General features: G+C 41.1%; 1 protein-coding gene across 7 annotated transcripts in view; it reads right to left on the bottom strand.

Moving 5' to 3' along the window:
- Magi (membrane associated guanylate kinase, WW and PDZ domain containing protein magi) overlaps nucleotides 1-21,858 on the bottom strand; it is a 244,304-nt gene that overhangs the window by 108,065 nt on the left and 114,381 nt on the right. For 2 of the 7 annotated variants that reach the window (XM_067772445.1, XM_067772449.1), the window contains exon 2: nucleotides 1,491-2,185. The gene's annotated coding sequence lies outside the window, so the exon portion shown is untranslated. The remainder of the gene's footprint in view (nucleotides 1-1,490; nucleotides 2,186-21,858) is intronic. The other 5 variants (XM_067772447.1, XM_067772450.1, XM_067772446.1 and 2 more) reach the window with 4 other exon arrangements.

Below are 21,858 nucleotides of genomic sequence, written 5' to 3'. Positions count from 1 at the left end.
TGATCCACCGTTATGGCGATATCTCGAAAAGGCGTCCACCTATAGAGCTATGGCCCCCTCCCTTTTAAAATACTCTTTAATACCATCCATTTGATACCCATGTCATACAAACACATTCCAGGGTTACCCTAGGTTCATTTTCCTACATGGTGATTTTCCCTTATTTTGTCTCAAAAGCTCTCAGCTGAGTATGTAATGTTCAGTTACACCCGAACTTAGCCTTCCTTACTTCTTTTAATATTGTAAATGACTTCGTTTATTTGGGAACCAGCATTAGCAAATTCAGCATCAGCTTTAAAAATCTACCGAAGAGGCACTCTTGCCAATAAATGCTACTTTGGAAAGTAAAATCCTCTCCCTGCAAACGAAATTCATGCTCTACAAGTCACTTATCGTACCCCTCGTGATATATGGTGCAGAAGCATGAGCCATGACAACATCGGATGACGCGGCTCTGAGAGTGTTCAAGAGAAAATTTCTTCGAAAAATTAATGGACCTCTACACTTTGGCGACGTCGGCTACCGTAGAAGATTTAATGATGAGCTGTACGAGCTGAACGCAGACATCAAAATAATCCAACGTATTAAAACACAGCGGCGAATGAAAGATGATGCTCCGGCTAAGAAAGTATTTTTATCGGAATCCGCCTATGGAAGCAGATAAACTATGCGGCCTCTACTTCGCTGGAGGGACCAGGTGGAAAACGATTTTAAAATCCCTTGGTGTAATGAAATAGCGCCAGTTAATCCAGCGAAGAAGCGACTCGTGCGACTTGCTGGACGGCCATAACCGTTAAAGACTTACACGCCAATTAAGTAAGTATGAGCTGAATGAAATATTTTCAAAATCGAACGAGGTAATCGATAACGAAGAACACTCCGTTCTTGAGCAAGGTCGACGTAGTTACTCGTATCGGAACTACGCTGATCTGGGCCCGCATCGTCTGTTACGTTCTATCTATCGTTAGAGTGAAAATGGTTTTCGATCCGTGATCTTATAACATGAAAGTCATTTCATACCATTTGTAAGGTTTCGCTAATAAACAATTTTAACTTTTTCCAATTGTTTTTTTTTATCTTCAGATGTGCTTCAGAGTTTTTTGAAACTCATTGTTATTATCATCAAGTTATCAATTCTAAACTTTCTATAGTTTTTTCCACGTTAATCTTACACGAGTTGACTGTTATACTGATCAAATTAAAAAAAAGAAGACCGCGTCTGAGGTTTCTCCCAGGATCAAAATATCCGCTCTATGTCCCTACCTATGTAGTTCTAAACCTTCTTACATAATTTTCCGTGTAAATCTAGCTTATTTCCATTTTTTGTTGGAAGCCAAACGTAGTGATCTTCTAGGCCACAGTCAGAAAATAGAGACATTTGCTGAAATGCTTTCGTAAACCACGGCCAACGCTGATTTTGAAATACCGACAACCACCAAATAAAAAAAATGAATATAAACGGAATAACAGGCATTAACAAGAAATAGAACCTTAAATTGCACCAAAAAGCATAAACAATGAACCAGGGCCCGAATTACGTGTTCCTTGAGAGTTGGTATTATTTCGTTAGCAAAAAATCGTTCCAAGAACTAATTCACTTCCTACATTTCTTGAATAACAAATAACAATACACTAGTTAGGCAATAATAAATTTAAACATTTTTTTTCAAAAACGCCGAACTCTGATTCACAGGTTTATATGTACACCAGCGAAGCGTTTCGATTTTTAACGTTTTTTTAACACGCGACCGCCGCAGCTCCTTATCTACTCTCCATGCTTTTTTCCACTTTTCTTTTACAAGTTCGCGACGCTCAGGGCTTTTTATCTGACGTTTGTTAATATTTACACACAAAATACACACTTAAACATTTGTATATATAGGCACCTGTGCGAAGAAAATTTTTTATGTGGACACGGAATAAAATTTCCTCTGCCTCCTAAGTTGTAATTTACATTTTCGCAACACTTTTGTCGACATTATTGAATTTTTATTTATATTTGCTTTGCAGTAAGGCCTTTTCACTCATAGCACTAACAAACAATTTAACTGTGCATTTTTAACATTTTGTATTTTTTTCTATAAAGCTCGTCTGTTTTAAAAATTCTATTAAAGAAATAACACTTAGTCACGTAATAATCGATTTGTTAATCATTAAAAATTAAGCATCGTGCGATGGAAGTAAGCTGAAAAGAAAGAGAAGATAAGTTGATATAAAAGATTATCCAAAGATTTGTTGCTTAAGCTTGATCTACACTGAAAGAAATGGTACTAGTAAAATCAACAAATCGGTTCTGTTGTTCTTGACTTAACGGAGATTCGGTGAAATTGATCGAATTACGGTTAATTCGACAGAGTTCTTTGTCAAGCGAACAAATTAGTTTAGTCATTTCAACAGAAGAGAAATTGTCGCTCTTAAGTTAACAAAATTCTGTAAAATTGAAAGATTCCTGGTCAATCTAACTGATTTTTCTGTTAACACAATTGATCTCACTGGTCATTTCAACAGCGATCAACAGTCAATAAATGAGGAAATTTCAAAGAGAATTTTACGCTCACTGCGCTCTCTACTTTGTACTTATGACGATGGTGCCACTTGTTAAAAAAAATACCAAAATAAGAAAACCACCAAAACGAAAAAAACACACAAAATGGGAAAACAACAAAAAACTGGTTTTTCAGTTATAAATGCAAAACAAAAAACCCTTTTTTGAATTTATTGTGCAAAAAATTATGAGATACCGGAACACCTATTTATCGGGTACAATTTTGCAACTTCTCCTCCAAGCGAAATGCAAAATTGCGCCCTCTTGTTGCAAAAGTTTTGTTTGAACGAACAGGATTTTTCCAAATTTAGTAACATTTTGTTCAAGTTTTTACAAATTTTCACTCACGCGAACGAATTTAATAAGATAATAAAAAACATCCTTTTTTAATGTTGATATTTCCGACAACATAAAAGTTTGAGTTGTTTTGGAATCGTTTCAACTTAAAGTGTTACGAAAATTAAACTTGCCGAATTACATTTAAAGTTACTCCAGTGGTGAATTACCTTCTAGCGATTTGATTCTTTACTTTTCTATAACTAACAAGTTCTCTATTTAAAATGTTATGTCAAACATTTATACAAGTTTTGTTCGAAACAATCAAGTGTGGCAACTACATGCGAGAGAAGAAATTGAGAATGAGCTGAGCTGCAACTGAAAGAATTGAGAATCAGTTTTGTGACTACTATTTTCATTTCTATTTGCAAAGCGAAGTTCAAAACTATAAATTAAATAAATTATAAAATATAAAATTTGGTGAAAGTTCGTTTAATAAAACAAAATAATAAAGTGTATAATGTTTAATGTGTGCAAGCATATTTGATGTAAGCCCAACTAACGTTCGGTTAGTAAGTGCCACCGTGGTGTGATGGTAGCGTGCTCCGCCTGCCATACCGTATGCCCTGGGTTCGCATCCCGGGCAAAGCAACATCAAAATTTTAGAAATAAGGTTTTTCAATTAGAAGAAAATTTTTCTAAGCGGGGTCGCCCATCGGCAGTGTTTGGGAAGCGGTCCGAGTGTATTTCTGCCATGAAAAGCTTTCAGTAAAAACGTATCTGCCTTGCAGATGCCGTTCGGAGTCGGCATAAAACATGTAGGTCCCGTCCGGCCAATTTGTAGGGAAAATCAAGAGGAGCACGACGCAAATTGGAAGAGAAGCTCGGCCTTAGATCTCTTCGGAGGTTATCGCGCTTTATACATCTTGTTGCGATGGATAAAAATTAACAGAAATTTCAGTTGAATTGACCCGTATTTCGGTCGATTTTACCAGTCTTTTTCTTTCAGTCTATGAGTCTTATAAAATAACGTCGCTATATGCCGTCTAACTCCCATCACTTCACACAGCATGTTCCGATTTTAAAACGGTTTTTTCCATTTGACAGCTTAACTACGTGAGATGGACATTTTCAATATAGTTATAGGTACATATTAAAGAGGCGTGGCAAATTGACAAAATGTAGTAAAAAATCTCAGAATTTTTGTTTATACGGTCATTAGACTGGGTTGGTCCCCATACAAATAAAAAGTTGCTAATGTCCGCCCCTAATTTTAAAGATTCTGTTGAGAGGGTTTCGGAAAATGTAATTTTTTATTTTATTTTTTTTTGATCCTTCGAAATACGGAAAAGGTTTTTTCGTTGTAACTTGGTTATTTGACGTCCGATTTTTAAAATTGATATGTCATTATTTTGGCCTTGAGAAGCTTCACATTTCCGTTTAATGTCGCTTTAAGCTATGAAGCATATGATTAGGTCAGCTAACAAAATTTGACCACCTACCGCCCCCCCCCCCCCCCCCCTAATGTATGCCTTTTTCCTTACCAAACGAAAGTACTCAAAAATTCAAGAAAATGTTGCTTTGAAATCATATTACTAAAATAATAAACAAAGAATATTTATTGCAGCTGTTATTTTACCTACAGTCGGAAAGTTCAGCCTACACAATGAAACTTCTCCTAACGGACTGAGGCTGATTGACTTTGCCGGTGCTCGAAACATGGTCATATCCACCACGAGGTTCATGCATAAAAAGATACATCAAGCTACATGGCTGTCTCCTGATCGAAATACTCGCAATCAGATCGATCACGTTGTGATAGACGGACGGCATGCCTCCAGTGTTTTAGATGTGCGCACGATCCGAGGACCTAACATCGACTGGGACCATTATCTCGTTGCAGCCAAAATACGCACCCGCCTCAACGCGGCTAAAACTAAGGAAAAAAAACACGAGGAAAGCTAGACGTCGAAAAGCTTCAATCGCAACAGACTGCCAATGATTTCGCAACTCGACTCTCACACCTGCTCTCTGAGAGCACAACTCATCCTGAAGGAATACAGGAGCAGTGGAAGCATATTTCCAAAGCACTTTGTACCGCCGTCGAGGAAAAAATTTGTTACCGGAAATTTCACCAAAAAATACGGCGACAGACGGAAGGTTTTAAGACCGGGGCAAACTCCTGTAGGAACGAAAACGGCGACCTTGTAACTGATGTCCAGAGAGTGCTTAGATTATGAAGGGAACACTTCTCTGTTCTCCTAAATGGAGGCAGCAATTCACCGCGCAGAGATTAAGAACTCGATCCCGCAATCGATGATGATGGAATATATATCCCTCACCCGATTATGATGAAGTTAGAAAAACAACAAGGCCGTGGAGGCTGATGGATTGCCTGCGGAGCTATTCAAGTACGGCGGAAGAGTGCACGCCCGACGGTTGGTATCTAAGTGTTCTTTGCCCAGTCCACAAGAAGGGGGATACTGCCAAATGCATCAACTATCGTGGAATCAGCCTTCTCAATATCGCATATTAGGTGTATTGTGCGAAAGATTGAAGCGCACCGTGAACCGTCTGATTGGACCTTATCAGTGCGGCTTCAGACCTGGTAAATCTACCATCGACCAGATTTTCACAATGCGCCAAATCTTGGAAAAAAACCGTGAAAAGAGAATCGACACACATCACCTCTTCGTCGACTTTAAAGCCGCCTTCGACAGCACGAAAGGAGCTGCCTATATGCCGCTATGTCTGAATTTGGTTTCCCCGCAAAACTTATACGGCTGTGCAAAATGACGTTGAGCAACACCATCAGCTCAGTCAGAATTGGGAAGGACCTCTCCGAGCCGTTCGAAACTAAACGAGGTTTCAGACAGGGTGACCCCCTATCGTGCGATTTCTTTAAGTTGATGCTGGTGAAAATTATACCAGCTGCAGAACTTAACAGCACTGGAACAATATACTATAAAAACGTGCAATTACTGGCGTATGCTGATGACATTGATATCATCGGCCTAAACACCCGCGCTGTTAGCTCTGCTTACTCCAAACTGGAAAAAGAAGCGGTAAAGGTGGGTTTGATGGTGAATGAGGACAAAACGAAATACCTGCTGTCATCGAGCAAAGAGTCAGCGCATATGCGCCTTGGCAACCACGCTACTGTTGGCAGCCATAATTTCGAAATAAATAGTAAAAGACTTCGTTTATTTGGGAACCAGCATCAACACTAGCAACAACATCAGCACTGAAATCCAGCGAAGAATCAATCTTGCCAATAAATGCTACTTTGGACTAGGTAGGCAATTGAAGTCACTTATCGTACCCGTCCGTAAAGGTGAAAAGTCAGATGTCAGAAGTCAGAGTCTGACTGTATTCAGAAGTCAGAGTCTGACTTTTCACCTCGTATAACAGCTGTTATACCAAATTTGTCAAAAAAAGAATTCAGCCCTTCAAATAAGGGAAAAGAGCGGACCACGCCCACAGTTTTACTTTTTCAATTTGCTGAACGCGTTAACAAAAAAATTAAATTTCGAAATGTAGAATTTCGAACTTCGAACTTCTTAAGCCGATATCTATTTTTTGGAGGCTAAGTTCGAAAAACGAACATAGTACTTTGTTTACTTAAGCCTCAATCTCTAAAAAAAAGTTGTATTTGTCCAATACCCAGAAAAAAAGTTGATTTTGTCGCATAGCGTTATTATTATAAATACGAAACAACAGGTTTGACTCACTTATTTACTTTCACTTCCCCTATTCATGATATTTGGCATATCTTTATTAACTTTTCAATGCAAACCCTGCAATTTTTCCTCCAAAAATATCATGAGTTTCAGGTCTAAGTATAATAAGAATCAGGTAAAATAACAGTTGAAATAAATATTGAAAGTGTTATAACTTCTTTGTTTATTATTTTAGTAATATGGTTTCAAAGCAACATTTTCTTCAATTTTTAAGTACTTTCGTTTGGTAAGGAAAGGGGGTGAAATTTTGTTAGCTGAACTAATCATGTGAAAACGACTTCATAGCTTAAAAGGACATTAAACGGAAATGTGAAGCTTCTCAAGGCCAAAATAATGACATATCAATTTCAAAAATCGGACGTCAAATAACCAAGTTACAACGAAAAAACCTTTTCGGCTGTATTTCGAAGGATCAAAAAAAATTTTAAAAACATTTTCCGAAACCCTCGCAACATAATCTTCAAATTTAGGGGCGGACATTAACAACTTTTTTTTCGACCCAGTCTAACGGCCATAATTCAAAAACGGACAGATAGATTTAAATATTTGTTCTTTGTAGTAAAACTTTGAAATATTACCTTCGTTCTGCATCAAAAATAATTTGAGTGAAAAAATTCGCTAGGTGGTCCAGGGTTCGTGAAAATTCAAAAAATCGTCCGAGCTAGGAAATTTCGAACGAAACTGCAGGCTTTATTGTTATTGTGATATTTAGGATATTGTATTGTGCGAAAGATTGAAGCCCACCGTGAACCGGCTGATTGGACCTTATCAGTGCGGCTTCAGACCTGGTAAATCTACCATCGACCAGATTTTCACAATGCGCCAAATCTTGGAAAAAACCCGTGAAAAGAGAATCGACACACATCACCTCTTCGTCGACTTTAAAGCCGCCTTCGACAGCACGAAAAGGAGCTGCCTATATGCCGCTATGTCTGAATTTGGTTTCCCCGCAAAACTTATACGGCTGTGCAAAATGACGTTAAGCAACACCATCAGCTCAGTCAGAATTGGGAAGGACCTCTCCGAGCCGTTCGAAACTAAACGAGGTTTCAGACAGGGTGACCCCCTATCGTGCGATTTCTTTAATTTGATGCTGGAGAAAATTATACTAGCTGCAGAACTTAACCGCACTGGAACAATATACTATAAAAGCGTGCAATTACTGGCATATGCTGATGACATTGATATCATCGGCCTAAACACCCGCGCTGTTAGTTCTGCTTACTCCAAGCTGGAAAAAGAAGCGGTAAAGATGGGTTTGATGGTGAATGAGGACAAAACGAAGTACCTGCTGTCATCGAGCAAAGAGTCAGCGCATATGCGCCTTGGCAACCACGCTACTGTTGGCAGCCATAATTTCGAAATAGTAAAAGACTTCGTTTATTTGGGAACCAGCATCAACATTAGCAACAACATCAGCACTGAAATCCAGCGAAGAATCAATCTTGCCAATAAATGCTACTTTGGACTAGGTAGGCAATTGAAAAGTAGAGTCCTCTCTCGGCGAACGAAAATCATACTCTACAAGTCACTTATCGTACCCGTCCTGCTATATGGGGCAGAAGCATGGACCATGACAACAGCAGATGAAGCGGCTTTGGGAGTGTTCGAGAGAAAAGTTCTTCGAAAGATTTATGGACCTCTACGCGTTGGCGATGGCGAGTACCGAAGAAGATTTAATGATGAGCTGTACGAGCTATACGCAGACATCAACATAGTCCAGCGAATTAAAACGCAGCGGCTGCGCTGGCTAGGCCATGTTATGCGAATGAAAGATGATGCTCCGGCCAAGAAAGTGTTTCTATCGGAACCCGCCTATGGAAGCAGAGGTAGAGGGCGGCCCCCACTCCGTTGGAAGGACCAGGTGAAAAACGATTTAAACTCCCTTGGTGTGACCAATTGGCGCCGGTTGGCGGAGCGAAGGAGCGACTGGCGGGCCTTGTTGGACGGCCATAACCGTTTAGACGGTTAAGCGCCAATTAAGTAAGTAAGTAAGATATTTAGGATAAAATAAAGTTTTCTAAATGGGACAGGGATCGACCTATTTAGAGGTATTAAAATATGTATATTAGGGTGGGTCGATTTGTATGGACGAAAGTTAACCGATATCGCGCCATCGATTTTTCGATAGGGTCAGGAGAAAAAGTTCCACTACGCATACCCAAAAAAATAATTTTCAAGCCTGCGAAATTTAATTTTCTTTTTTTTTTTTGACTTTTTTTCGACTTTGATTTTTAAGGTTTTTTTTTATGACCTACTAAAAAAATTTTCATAGTTTTTTCAAAAAACTGTTATCGACAACGTTTTTAGCGGACATTTTTGGGTCGGACAGAGTATACATGAAAATTTTACAATGAAATGAAAATTTTTTTAGTAGGTCATGAAAAAACCTTAAAAAACAAAGTCGAAAAAAGGCAAAAAAATTAAATTTCGCAGGCTCGAAAATTATTTTTTTGAGTATGCGTAGTGGAACTTCTTTTTCCTGAGCCCAAATCCTATCGAAAAGTCGATGGCGCGATATCGGTTAATAAATCGATCCAGTCTAATGTATATAGAATTATGTAATCTTTTTCAAGTAACTACTCATTGAGCTAGAAATATGAAACCTTACAAATAGTTCAGGTCACAAACAAATATGTATATGAAGGTGGAGTGCAATAAATAGGCTTTCGGTATAGTCTTTACTTATAAAAAATTTTTACAGGGGTTGTGTTAAAATTTGAATATCAAAGTTCAACAAGATTTTCTCGACGGCAGCTAAGTACCTAGAATAACGTTGTCGCAAATTGCTAAAGTAGGTATCAAGGAGCCGTTTTTATATCGTTAGAATCTTCAAAACCTACCAAAAATGAAGGAGCTGTATCAGTCAGAGGTGCTGTTTATGTCAAGAATATTTAGAATCCCTATTGCAGAAAACCTTCCCAGGTCATCTAAAAAGTTGTCCCAAATAACAAGAAAGGAATACATAAGATATCGGAAAAAGAAGTACAAAAACTCTTTTAGTTAAGATGTCGTTGCTGTGGGCAGACTGTTATAAGTATAGGCCCGATTTACAGGCTCGAGGATCGAAAATATAGCCGAATAGGTTCCCACTGGTTTTCAATACATGAGCCAACGAGTAACAGAAGCGACAAGTTTTTCCTACACTCAAAAAAAAAAGTATCACTATCATTTTAATACACGATGTGCAAAAATGAAACTATAAACGGTATCATTTTCGTGGTATCAATGCAACGATAAATATTATAAAAAGTATAATTAAAAGTATCAATTTTGTATCTTGACTTTTGATTTGCCCATGGAAAATATTTGTTTCGCCCTTAAAATTTATCAAAATGATAACTGTATAAATTTCCTAGTTTCATTATGATAACATTTAATACTAGATTGATTATAAAACGCATTACATTTGTATGTAGTCTATTAACTTGACAAATACAAGTATCAAACTAATATTTCGAAAATGTCAATAACATAAGATCATTGATGACGAAAAAATGATAAGCAAAAATTGCACATTGATGCCTAGATGACATCGCCTTGATGATAACTTTTTTTTGTGTGTACAAATTGGCCGGACGGGACCCACTTGTTTTATGCCGACCCCAAACGGCATTTGCAAGTCAGATGAGTTTTCACTGAGAAACTTTTCATGACAGAAATACGATTGGAGTGCTTGCCAAACACTGCCGAGGGGCGATCCCGCTTAGAAAAACTTCCTTTTAATTGAAAAAACTTGTTTCAAAAATGTTTATGTTGCTTTTCCCGGGGCGTGAACCCAGGATGGCGGTATGGCAGGCGGAGTACGCTACCATCAAACCACGGCGGCCGAGTTTGTGTGACGCGCATAGCTTGAAGTTACAAGTGCACTTAATGTAAAATTTTATTTTCAATTAACCTTTACGCCAGCCCTCGTATTGGCTGCATTAATGGGAAGCCCGATAAAATTACCAAGAGGAACACGTGCTTTTTAAATAAATTCTTAGTTCAGTATTGTATTGAACCGGCATCAATTTTATTCAGCTCAGCTAGACAAAAATCTATCACGAATCAAATATCTAACCATTAAAACTAGATCTTTCGTTCTGACAAGTTTGTTGTTTCACGAAAATATATTTTCTGTAAAATCCGATATTATTACATATGCTACCGGAGTTGCCTTTGTTCTGCAACAATTTAATGATTGACAAATTGTGGGAAGAAATCCATTCTGCATTTTTACCTCAGTGAAAAAGAAACAAAAATATTAAAATCGTGGCTACTTGCCTAAAAACGACCAAAATTGACACAATCAGTCCAGCGGACCAAATGCGGTTGAAAAGGACCAAATGGACCAAAGTGGCAACCGTGATTTTAGCCTAAGATTAAATAATAAAAAAACGGTAACAGGCAAGATTCGAGTTATGCCGAACACAAGAGCTTCGGGGTTGTTTTCAGGGCTCCCGTAATGCTAAGCATTGATAGCCTGCATACTCCCTCTAATTTGTTTAGGCAAGTTCTTTTTTGTGTGGCGGGCCATCAAACAATGACTCCATAGCATAGGATAGGGTTTATAATACACGTACACCCCAGCATTCTTTTACATGCATAAAGTGCCGTCGAGACCTTCTTCACGCTCTCCTCCACGATGAGCTTCCACAACAACTTACTGACTAGAATGATTTCTTGATATTTCGATTCTCCTGCCCCTCATAACTTAGGCCTGTTCCAATTTTTGGCCTTGCACTCCTTAGTAAACAAGACCATATTCGTATTCTCTACGTCGGCTGCCAACCCGCAAGTTTGACGGGTCCCTCATAGAACCGCCTGAGCAGTTCGTTGATGACCAGCGTGCGGCGTGCCCCTGTCCACTAATTTCGTGGCCTTATACAATCCCCATTGTGAAGTAATCTTCCTGCAATTTAACATGCAGCCGATTCATATTGTAACGAATTTCAGGAATTCCGCTTATTCCAAACCTTCTGTTAACGCTCGAATCGCTAAACTGTTGAATAAATAACTCTAATATTCAATAATGCAAAATGGTCTTTATTAGACTACTCTGAAAGTACTTCATAATAACACTTATACTTCACAGCCAATAGCGTGCTTAAATGAAAACTGATTAGTCATGCCTCAGCTTGCACTGCTTTTATACTCTCGGTTTCCTCGTTCACCCATTTCTCCTAAGGTCTAGTAATGTCGCCCACTTCATGCTTGGTTACCAGCCATATATGTACATGTATATTTGTAGTTTGTAGCCATATGCGTGTGTATACGTGAGTACTACTTCGGCTTCCGTTCCTTGCCTTGTATGTATGTGTAAATGGTGATTGATTTGTTTACATAGATACGAGTGGCTGCTTAGTATCGGCTTAGTGATGCTAATATTCGTCACAATATGATTAAGGCTGGATGTACTTTAATGTTGTTAAGACCATCCATCCATTTAGAAACATTGTTGAAAGCTCCGGCAATGTCTAAGAAAACTCCTCGAGCATACTCCTTATATTCCAGGGCTTTATCTATATTTATTACCACCCTATGCAGAGCAGTGCCTACCGACTTGCCTTTGGTGTAAGCATGTCGTGTTGTGAAGAGCATTTTTTCATCCACGTTGGACTTTATGTACACATCTATCAGCCTCTCAAAGATTTTGAGAAGAAATTATGTTAAGCTAGCGGGCCTTAAGTGCCACCGTGGTGTGATGGTAGCGTGCTCCGTATGACCTGGGTTCGCACCCCGGGCAAAGCAACATCAAAATTTTAGAAATAAGGTTTTTTCAATTAGAAGACAATTTTTCTAAACGGGGTCGCCCCTCGGCAATGTTTGGCAAGCGCTCCGAGTGTATTTCTGCCATGAAAAGCTCTCACTGAAAACTCATCTGCCTCGCAGATGCCTTTCGGAGTCGGCATAAAACATGTAGGTCCCGTCCGGCCAATTTGGAGGGAAAATCCACGACGCAAATTGGAAGAGAAGCTCGGCCTTAGATCTCTTCGGAGGTTATCGCGCCTTACATTTATTTATTTTTTTTAACGGGCCTGTAGTCTTTGAGATACATATTTATAACCGATCCTCCCCGCCTTTGGTAGAAAAGCTACACGAACAGTTCTTCAGGAGTGCGGTACATGATTCAATCGTATGCCCCCAGACTAAGGATAAATAAGCAACAAACGATAGTTACAGACAAGACTCGGGTTTGCCGAACAGGCGAGCTTCCAAAGGATCGTTAAGGTAGGTGAGAAGCGAGATTTTTTGTTCGTGCGGCTTGCCAAACGTGATAACTCTGTCTCAAAAGCGAGACTTTATGTGCTTAAGTTAAATTGCAAATGTGGTATTTCCCAACAGATAAGTTGGTGAACTGCCATTTGCTCGTTTTTTTGTTTTTTTTTGTTTATCTAGAACTGAATTCGCACAGAAGCTTTTCAAAGAAAAACTGTTTAGCCTGAGACATATTTTCCGTTTACAATTGAAAATGCTACCAAAATATAAACTGCCTGTTGACGTGATGCGAAATGATTGCAAAAATAATTGCACAACAACACGCGACATTTAGCAAAACAGACAATGATTGAATGACTAACTGATTGACTTACTGACAGACTATTTGGGTTGAACCGACTCGTCGCCGTTGTCTTTGTGTCTCAAAGTGCTAAATGGTTAGATGCACGAGCCAAAAACGTTCCAAAAACTGCACAAAATGGAATTGGTGATCACGTCTGCGGGATCCGCCTCAGCGATGTCCTCAAGTGCCGGTACAATGTCTAGTGTGAGCATCTCTAACCGAACGTCGCTCGATGGCAAGCAAAGTGTTTGTAATATGACATTGACGTTGAATCTGCGGTGATGGCATTGAACCATTTGCTGCTGGGTTTCGCTGTTATTGTTTATGTCTACTTTTTATATTTATACCCAACTCTAACTTCGAAACAATGCAACAGGAACCCATGAAATATTAGCTATACGATAGTAATAAATACTACGAGCCTGGCCAACATAATCAGCTGCTCTATCAAACAATTAAAACTTACAGCTTGCGCTGCTATCTAGCGTATGGTAACAACTGCCGGTAATGCAGTGCAAATATTCACAGTAGTGCCATAGTACAAATAGATTTATTTGTGTGCACACAATCGTTTAATAAGTTGTTTTAATAAAATATAGCTAAACAAAAGCACTACGACCAAAATTGCCCAAATCTCCATCTTTACAACCAAAACTTTATTTATAAATATGAATTCCAAATAAGATCGAAAAGGGATCCGTACATAAAAACAGCAATTAGAAATAATATATATGATTAGCGGTACCCGACAGATGATGTTGTGGGTCACACTGGTCCACATTTTGGTCGATATCTCGAAAACGCCTTCACATATACAACAAAGGGCCACTCCCTTTTAAACCCCTCATTAAAACCTTTAATTTGATACTCGTATCGTGCAAACACGTTATAGAGTCACCCCTGATACACCTTTATAGCGATATCTCGAAAAGGCGTCCACCTATAGAACTAAGGCCCACTTCCTCATTAACATCTTTCATTTGATACCCATATGTGTACAAACACATTCCAGGGTTAGCCTTAGTTCATTTCCCTACATGGTGATTTTCCCTTATTTGACAAAGGATGAAGGAAAATCGTCCCAAAAAACGGCACCCTTGGTCTAAAAAGTAATTCATTAAGCCATGTCCGTTCGTCCGTCCGTCTGTCCGTAAACACGATAACTTGAGTAAATTTGGGGTACCTTAATGAAATTTGGTATGTAAGTTCATGGGCACTCATCTCAGATCGCTACTTAAAATTAACGAAATCGGACTATAACCACGCCCAATTTTCGATATCGAAAATTTCGAAAAACCGAAAAAGTGCGATAATTTATTACCAAAGACGGATTAAACGATGAAGCTTGGTAGGTGGGTTGACCTTATGACGCAGAATGGAAAATTAGTATAATTTTGGATAATGGGCGTGGCACCGCCCACTTTTAAAAGAAGATAATTTAAAAGTTTTGCAAGCTGTAATTTGGCAGCTGAGTATGTAATGGTCGGTTACACCCGAACTTAGCCTTCCTTACTTGTTTTTTATTATTATTCCAACACGCGCAACAACAGCCGTGAGCCACAAAATGATTATGATGTTATGAACTGTGATTGTCTATTGTCTCTATTCTGTAAAATTATCCCATGAATGTATTTTAATCGCTACCGACAATCACGCAAACTAGAATGTACTAGGCTTATTACACCTGCCAATTAGAAGTAAATTCTGCTATTCTGGCATATGTACATATATATGAAGATATAAAGATGCATGAATGTTTATGCAGTTTTATTTACATTAATGTACAGCACGAACTAATTTCGCGAAATTCGCAAATTAATCGTAATTAGTAAATAATTTTTTTTGTTGTCATTATTGGCTTGGGGGCTAAGATACTTGGCTTGGATATCATAAGTGGTTTCAGGCTCTGGATCAGGGACTGATATCAGTCTTAGACCGGCCATAGTGACGAATGTCACGCGTGATTAGTTATCACGTCCTGCACGAGGTGCCCCTGCTTCTACTGATAATGGCGGATCTAGAGAGGACAACTCGATAAAACCCGCACCCCTTGAGTCATTGTGCCGAGCTCAGGGGAGGGAGATTCAAGATCGGTACACAACGGTGACGAACTGGACTGTTTTAGGACTTTGATTTCACATCACATTTTGACTTGATGATATTGGGCTGGTAGGTGCGGTATTCTGCCACTTTAGTAGGTCGGGGTGAAACCCTACCAAAATGGCTGGTAGGCTAATGCTGCACCTGCCCACGTCCCGTTAAAACCGTGGCGGGCCTCAAGGTACGTTCCGGCTCCGTCGCCGTTAAGTTGGTGGTGTAGGTGCGGTTGAAGATTTTCCCGCTTCGCGTCCGGTCTGGCTCTGAACGCATTACTCATAAGGTAATGCGTCAACCCTCGCGTGGCCTCCCTGCGTAGCATAGATAACCACGAGATCGTTAAAGGGCGACTACACAATCGGCTCCGGATAGCGGCCTTGAGGGGGGACTTTTTTTTTTTAGAATGGACAATACTAATACGAATCCGCCAAGGATGGGGTGCGGAAGAAGAGCGCTTTTGATGGAAATCCGTCAAATCAATCTTCAGCACTCTAAGGCGGCTTCCGCAAATTTGTTGCTCTGCCTTGAAAAAGGCGGAGTGGATATAGTCCTTGTCCAGGAGCCGTGGCTGAGTAGTAACGGCAGTAAGATTTCTGGATTAAGGACTGGAAAATTCAACACCTTAGTGCATGGGGAGGCAAGTAGGCCTAGATCCTGTGTGCTTGTTAAAAAAGAGATTAAAGCTTTTATTCTCTCTAATTTCAGCAATGCTGACGTAACCACGGTCTGCCTCGAGCGAGGAAGTAATGAAATGTGGGTGGTCTCAGCGTACATGCCCCACGGGGACGTAGAGGGACCACCACCTGCGATACTGGGTGAAATCACCGCTGAAGCAAGGCGGAGAGGTGTTGGCGTGATCATCGGTGCCGATGCAAATGCCCATCATAGCATTTGGGGAAGCTCGGATACCAACACTAGAGGTGAGTCTTTATTTACTTTTATTGTAGATGAGGGACTTTGTATATGTAATAGGGGGAATGACCCGACTTTTATTACTGCGTTAAGGGAGGAGGTCCTGGACCTCACCCTGGTTAGTAGAGAACTGGAAGGTCGGATATCTGGATGGAGGGTTCTCAACGAGCACTCCTTCTCTGATCACCGATATATTCAGTTCTCAGTGAACGAAGAACGTCCCGGTAAAATATCTTTTAGGAACCCTAAAAGTACTAACTGGGACTTGTATTGTAGGAAGCTGGGAGAGCTACTGCCTGCGGTGCCTATCATTAGTTCGGGCCTGTCCGAATCTGAGATAGACGTTCTGGTGGAAAACTTCACCTCGGCAAGCAATAGCGCCTTTCAGCTGTCCTGCCCATTGAAAACTTACAGGGGGAAGGGCAAGCCGCCCTGGTGGTCGGATTCTCTTGACGACCTAAGAGCGTCCAGTCGGCGGCTCTTCAACAGAGCCAGGAGGAGTAAATTACCCTCGGACTGGGAGCTCTATAAGGTGAGTCTGGGGATTTATAAATATGAAATAAGGATAGCCAAGCGAGATGCATGGCGAAGCTTCTGCGAAAACGTAGAAGGCTGCAATGAATCCGCGAGATTTAGAAAAATACTCTCTAGGAACCCCGCTCCTCTGGGGTATCTGAGAGATGATGGTGGGGACTGGTCGATGAGTAGCGAGGAGTCCCTAAGGCTTTTACTGGACAATCATTTTCCCGATGTCCCAGTTGCGCAGGGATCTTCGCCTGCATGGTCGGCGGTCGTTGGCCATGCAGAAGTGCCTGCCATTCCAATACGGGAAAGTCAGATAACCTGGGCTATAGGGTCGTTCAAGCCCTATAAGTCTCCGGGCCCGGATGGAATCATTCCTGCGCAGCTTCAAAGGTCTTTGGGGATTTCCTGCCGCTGGTTGGCCATCATATATACTAACTGCCTCAGGCTTAACTATATCCCGAAGTCTTGGCACACGGTTAGGGTTATTTTCATTCCGAAGGCCGGCAGAAGCTCTCATGTATCACCTAAGGATTTCAGGCCAATCAGTCTCTCGTCGTTTCTTCTTAAGACGTTTGAGCGGTTGATTGACCTGTACCTACGGGAAAGGATACCTCGGGGGTTACTGTCGGCTTCACAACATGCGTACTGCAAGGGCAGATCGACGGAAACGGCTCTCCATTCGATTGTAAAGCAAATAGAGGGGTCCCTAGAACACAAAGAGTATGCTCTGGGTGCCTTTCTAGACATCGAGGGAGCTTTTAACAATGTCTTACCGGGGTCAATCGAAAGAGCTCTGGTGGGTTTAGGAGTCGAGGCGGCTCTGGTTGAATTTATTAGCAAACTTCTATGCGGCAGAATTGTCGCAGCGGAGTGGGGAGGGGCCATAATTAAGAGGAAGGTGTGCAGGGGCACGCCACAGGGGGTGTCCTATCTCCTCTCCTCTGGGTTGTGGTAGTCAACGAGCTTCTTGTGGAGCTGGAAGCCAATGGTTGTCGGGTGGTTGCCTATGCAGATGACCTCGCTATCCTAGTCAGAGGCAAATTTCTGGGCGCCCTGCGCGATGTTCTTCAGGGCTACCTGGATACTGTGGCTAGGTGGGCTGAATCATGTGGATTGGCGGTCAACCCGGGAAAAACGGAATTGGTCCTTTTCACAAGAAGATATAAGGTGCCCGATTTCAGAACTCCCTCGATTGGAGGGGTACCGTTGGTACTTTCTGATAGGGTTAAATATTTGGGGATTGTTTTGGACAAGAAACTGTCCTGGAGACCCAATGTGGAAGATCGGGCCAGGAAGGCCGCCATTGCCTTGTACTGCTGCAGAGGAGCTATCGGAAAGAGATGGGGACTCTCGCCAAGAATAGTACACTGGCTTTATGAGATGGTGGTCAAACCGATTCTGCTATATGGGGTGCTGGTCTGGTGGAAAGCACTGGACACGGCGAGCACCTCCAAAATGTTAGTGTCAGTGCAACGGACGGCGCTGATCGGTATCAGTGGCGCTCTCAGAACAACGCCTACCTTGGCACTGAACGTCATGCTGAACATATACCCAGTAGATATTGCGGGAAAGGCGGCCGCGGCAAGGTCGTTGGTCAGGCTTCGTGATATGGGATATAGACTTTCTGACCGCGGACACTCTAGCCTTCTTACCAGTTTCGACTTCATCCCGGACAGAACGGACTACTGTATGCCGATGACAGCTCCCTATACAACCTTCACCCCAGTTATTCCAGAGAGAGGATTGGGGAAGAGGAATTATCTGGGGCATGGGACCGGTTAACTTGTTCACGGATGGGTCAAAGCTGGATGGAAAGGTTGGTGGGGGGGGGGGGGTCTTTTGTCAAGAGCTAAATTTAAGCCGCAAGTTTAAGTTGGCTGATCACTGCAGTGTATTCCAAGCGGAAATTGCTGCGATTAAGGATGCGGTGGATGGAATGCTATCCAGTGCTACCACGGTTAGGGAATTTAACATCTACTCTGATAGCCAATCGGCTATCAAGGCCTTGAGCTCAACTACAGTGCGATCGAGGGTGGTCTGGGAGTGCCTGACCTCGCTTGCGATTGCATCGAATTATTTTACAATTAAGATTATCTGGGTCCCGGGCCATAGTGATATCCCGGGTAACTGTCAAGCGGATCTCTTAGCCCGCATCGGTACAACTGAACCGGATGAAGATGGCTGTAGGGACTTCGGGATCCCGCTGGCCACCTGTGGATTGCTCCTCCATAGCTGGGCCTCGAATCAGCTCAGCAAACGTTGGGCGGATACCACGTCTTGCAGGGTAGCAAGATCTTTCTGGCCGAAAGTGGATGGCAGGAGGTCTGCTGAAATAATTGGGTTCACTAAGGCTCACCTATCAATGGTCATTGGGGTTTTGACAGGGCACTGTCCCATGGGTATCCATGCGGTACGTCTCAATATACTGGAAACTCCATCCTGCTGCAGCTGTATGGAGGATGATGAAGTGGAATCACCAAATCACTTTATGCTTGATTGTCCAGCTTTTGCCAGAATTAGGCGAAAGTACTTCGGTCGCGACTCACTTGGATCTCCCGAGGATATATCCAAAGTTGAGATCGGTATCATTCGGAGCTTTATCGTTGCTACCCAACGATTCTCTAAGTAGCTGGATCTAGGTCACCGTTATTTTTGGTGTATGTGGTATCAAAACGGACCTTCGTGTTGTCCAAGTGAGCTATCCTTATCAGGGCAGCTACCACCTAACCTATCCTATCCTATTATTGGCTTTTTTTATTTCTATGTTCAAGCTATCCCCAAAAACGGGTAGTTTTATGACTACGTTGAGAAATGATTTAATTTCTCTACGTTAAGGACCGTAAAGATATTGAGGGGTACTGAAGGAGTTAAAATCCTCTGTCGGATAAGCAGTTCTTCTGCCCACCATTAGTCGTTTTGTATAATATTGTAACGAATTTAGGGAAATTCCGGTTATTTGAAACCTTCTACTAACGTTCAAATCGCTGAACTGTCGAATAAATAACTCGAGTATTCCGTATTGCAAACTGGTCTTTATTTAAGCTAATTTCAGAGTAGTACTTCACAATTATACTTCACTACTAATAGCGTGTTTAAATCAAACTGATTCGTCATTCCTCAGCTTGCTTGCTGTTATACTCTCTGTTGCCTTGTCCGTATACTTCTCCTAAGATCTAGTTGTTTCGAGAACAGTTGCATGTCATGCTTGGTTGGTTACCAGCTATAATGTATATCTGTAGTCCACGCCTCTTTCATAGCCATATGCGTGTATACGTGTGAGTAACTACTTCGGCTGATGACTGCATCTGTGTGTGTGAGGTATCTCTTCGTTGCCTTTTACATAAGTGTGGCTGCTTTATTTTTGTTGTGCGCTTATTTAGTAGCAGCTTAGTGATGCTAATATTCGTCAAAATATATTCAAGATTACTTTCACTATTCAATGATAGAGGTCTCAGATAAACTAAAAACTGCATTAGCACATATTGCAGGGCAGTCAGTTTGACTGAACAACACGATTTTTTTCGATGACAGTAGTTGTGATCTGCTGCTGCTTCTTTAACTTCACCGCTCTAAGTGTCGAAAGAAAATAGCCAAAGATAACCACATTCTTTGTTATGACGGTAGTAACGAAAGATTACTGCCCATATTGGGCAAACAAATTTCACGGTTACCTTCGTTCGCATTGGGGTGGATTTCTCGATACTGTGAAAATTTACGAACACCTTGCTTTGTAATCAAAGACTTTTCTCCCAAATTGCGTGCAATCAAATTCGTTTCGTTATTTCAAAAAGTGCAATCTACAATCAGTTTACAATCATAGATTTCAATGGTTTTCATTGCCGTCAATTTAGAAACACAACCAAAATAAAGAATACACGGATTGCAAAATCACAACAACGCAAAAGATATATGCAATCTGTGCAATTTATGTGTACTATCGTGCAAGAAATTTGCTTACAAAAAGATTGGCCAATAGTTAGTTACGTTAAGTGAAGTTAAAATGGCCGGTCCATGAGGACCTCACATAGACTGAATGAGTCCTTAGTGTTACTAGAAGTTTGCTCAACGACCAAACTGAAAAACCCTATCAGAAATCATAGCTTATGTTATAAAATAACTCCGTTCTCTTAGCAAATGGCGGAATCTATGCTCTAGAAGCAGAGATGTGATAGCTATGCCACTCCTAATAACTGGAGTCTTAGCCTGGCGGGCACACTTCCGACATCTACTTTCACTGACAAGGCCCAATTTAAAATTATGTGACGCCAAACGGCGTATACCCATCATGAGCCTAAAGTCCCCTCTTTTCAATGATATGAGTAACTTTGCTAATCTAAGGTTGTAAGACCAGCACGTGATCTTCGATACGTTGCAGATCCGCGCTTGTTTCCACGCCTTTCTCACTTGGTCTACGGTACAAGCTTCGAGCGATACGCCCTGTTCAGCTAGCTCATTCGCTTTTCATTTCCATCTATTTCTCCCTATCCCGATTCTTTCCAGAAATTGCATACCCTTTTAGATGTATTATGAGAAATAATAGCATTAACTGCTGCTTGGTTGTCAATGTAAAAAATTTACACGGCTACTTTGGTTACTGCTATAACTTCCGCCTGAAAAACACTACAGTGATCTGTCAGCTTGTAGGATATGTTTATTTCCGGTTTTGCGCAGTATACCGCAGCCCTTACTCCTTCTATTACTTCGAATACACGTGTATTAGAGGTTTACACCGGTAACTTAATCGGCGGCGGCGGCGTGTCCGGCGCGCCGAGAAAGTGATCGGCGTAAACCTCTGAATTGAATGGTTGGACTTCAGAGTATTACATTTTACGCAACTAATGGATATGGAAATATACTGCTGACGTCAATGGTATGTATGACGATCTGGAACAATATCATTAACTTGCGGATGAGTATCTGGGAGGCTTGTAAAGCGAAAATTTAAAAAAATAATATTTGGAAAGGTTTTGTTTATATGTATTTAAAGAAATTGACGTTTCGGCCATTTCGGAAAGATCTGCGGTTTTTGCATCAAAATCTCGCGAATCGTTCAGAAAATTTCGGGAGTAGCTCCTTGCGGAGAGAGGGAGAAATACTTAAAATGGTCACACTTTTGTAGCGTAGTTTCACCGAAGGAGATGTTCTGGGCTAACGCCGTCGTCACCACGACTTCTTTAAATCATTTGTGGCTACATGCTGGTCACACACAAAGGCGACTT

The sequence above is a fragment of the Eurosta solidaginis genome, chromosome 3 (genome assembly GCF_040869045.1).
Source record: "Eurosta solidaginis isolate ZX-2024a chromosome 3, ASM4086904v1, whole genome shotgun sequence".
Classification (NCBI taxonomy): domain Eukaryota; kingdom Metazoa; phylum Arthropoda; class Insecta; order Diptera; family Tephritidae; genus Eurosta; species Eurosta solidaginis.
The sequence above is the reverse complement of the archived record's forward strand: the minus strand, read 5'-3'. Positions and strand labels throughout refer to the sequence as shown.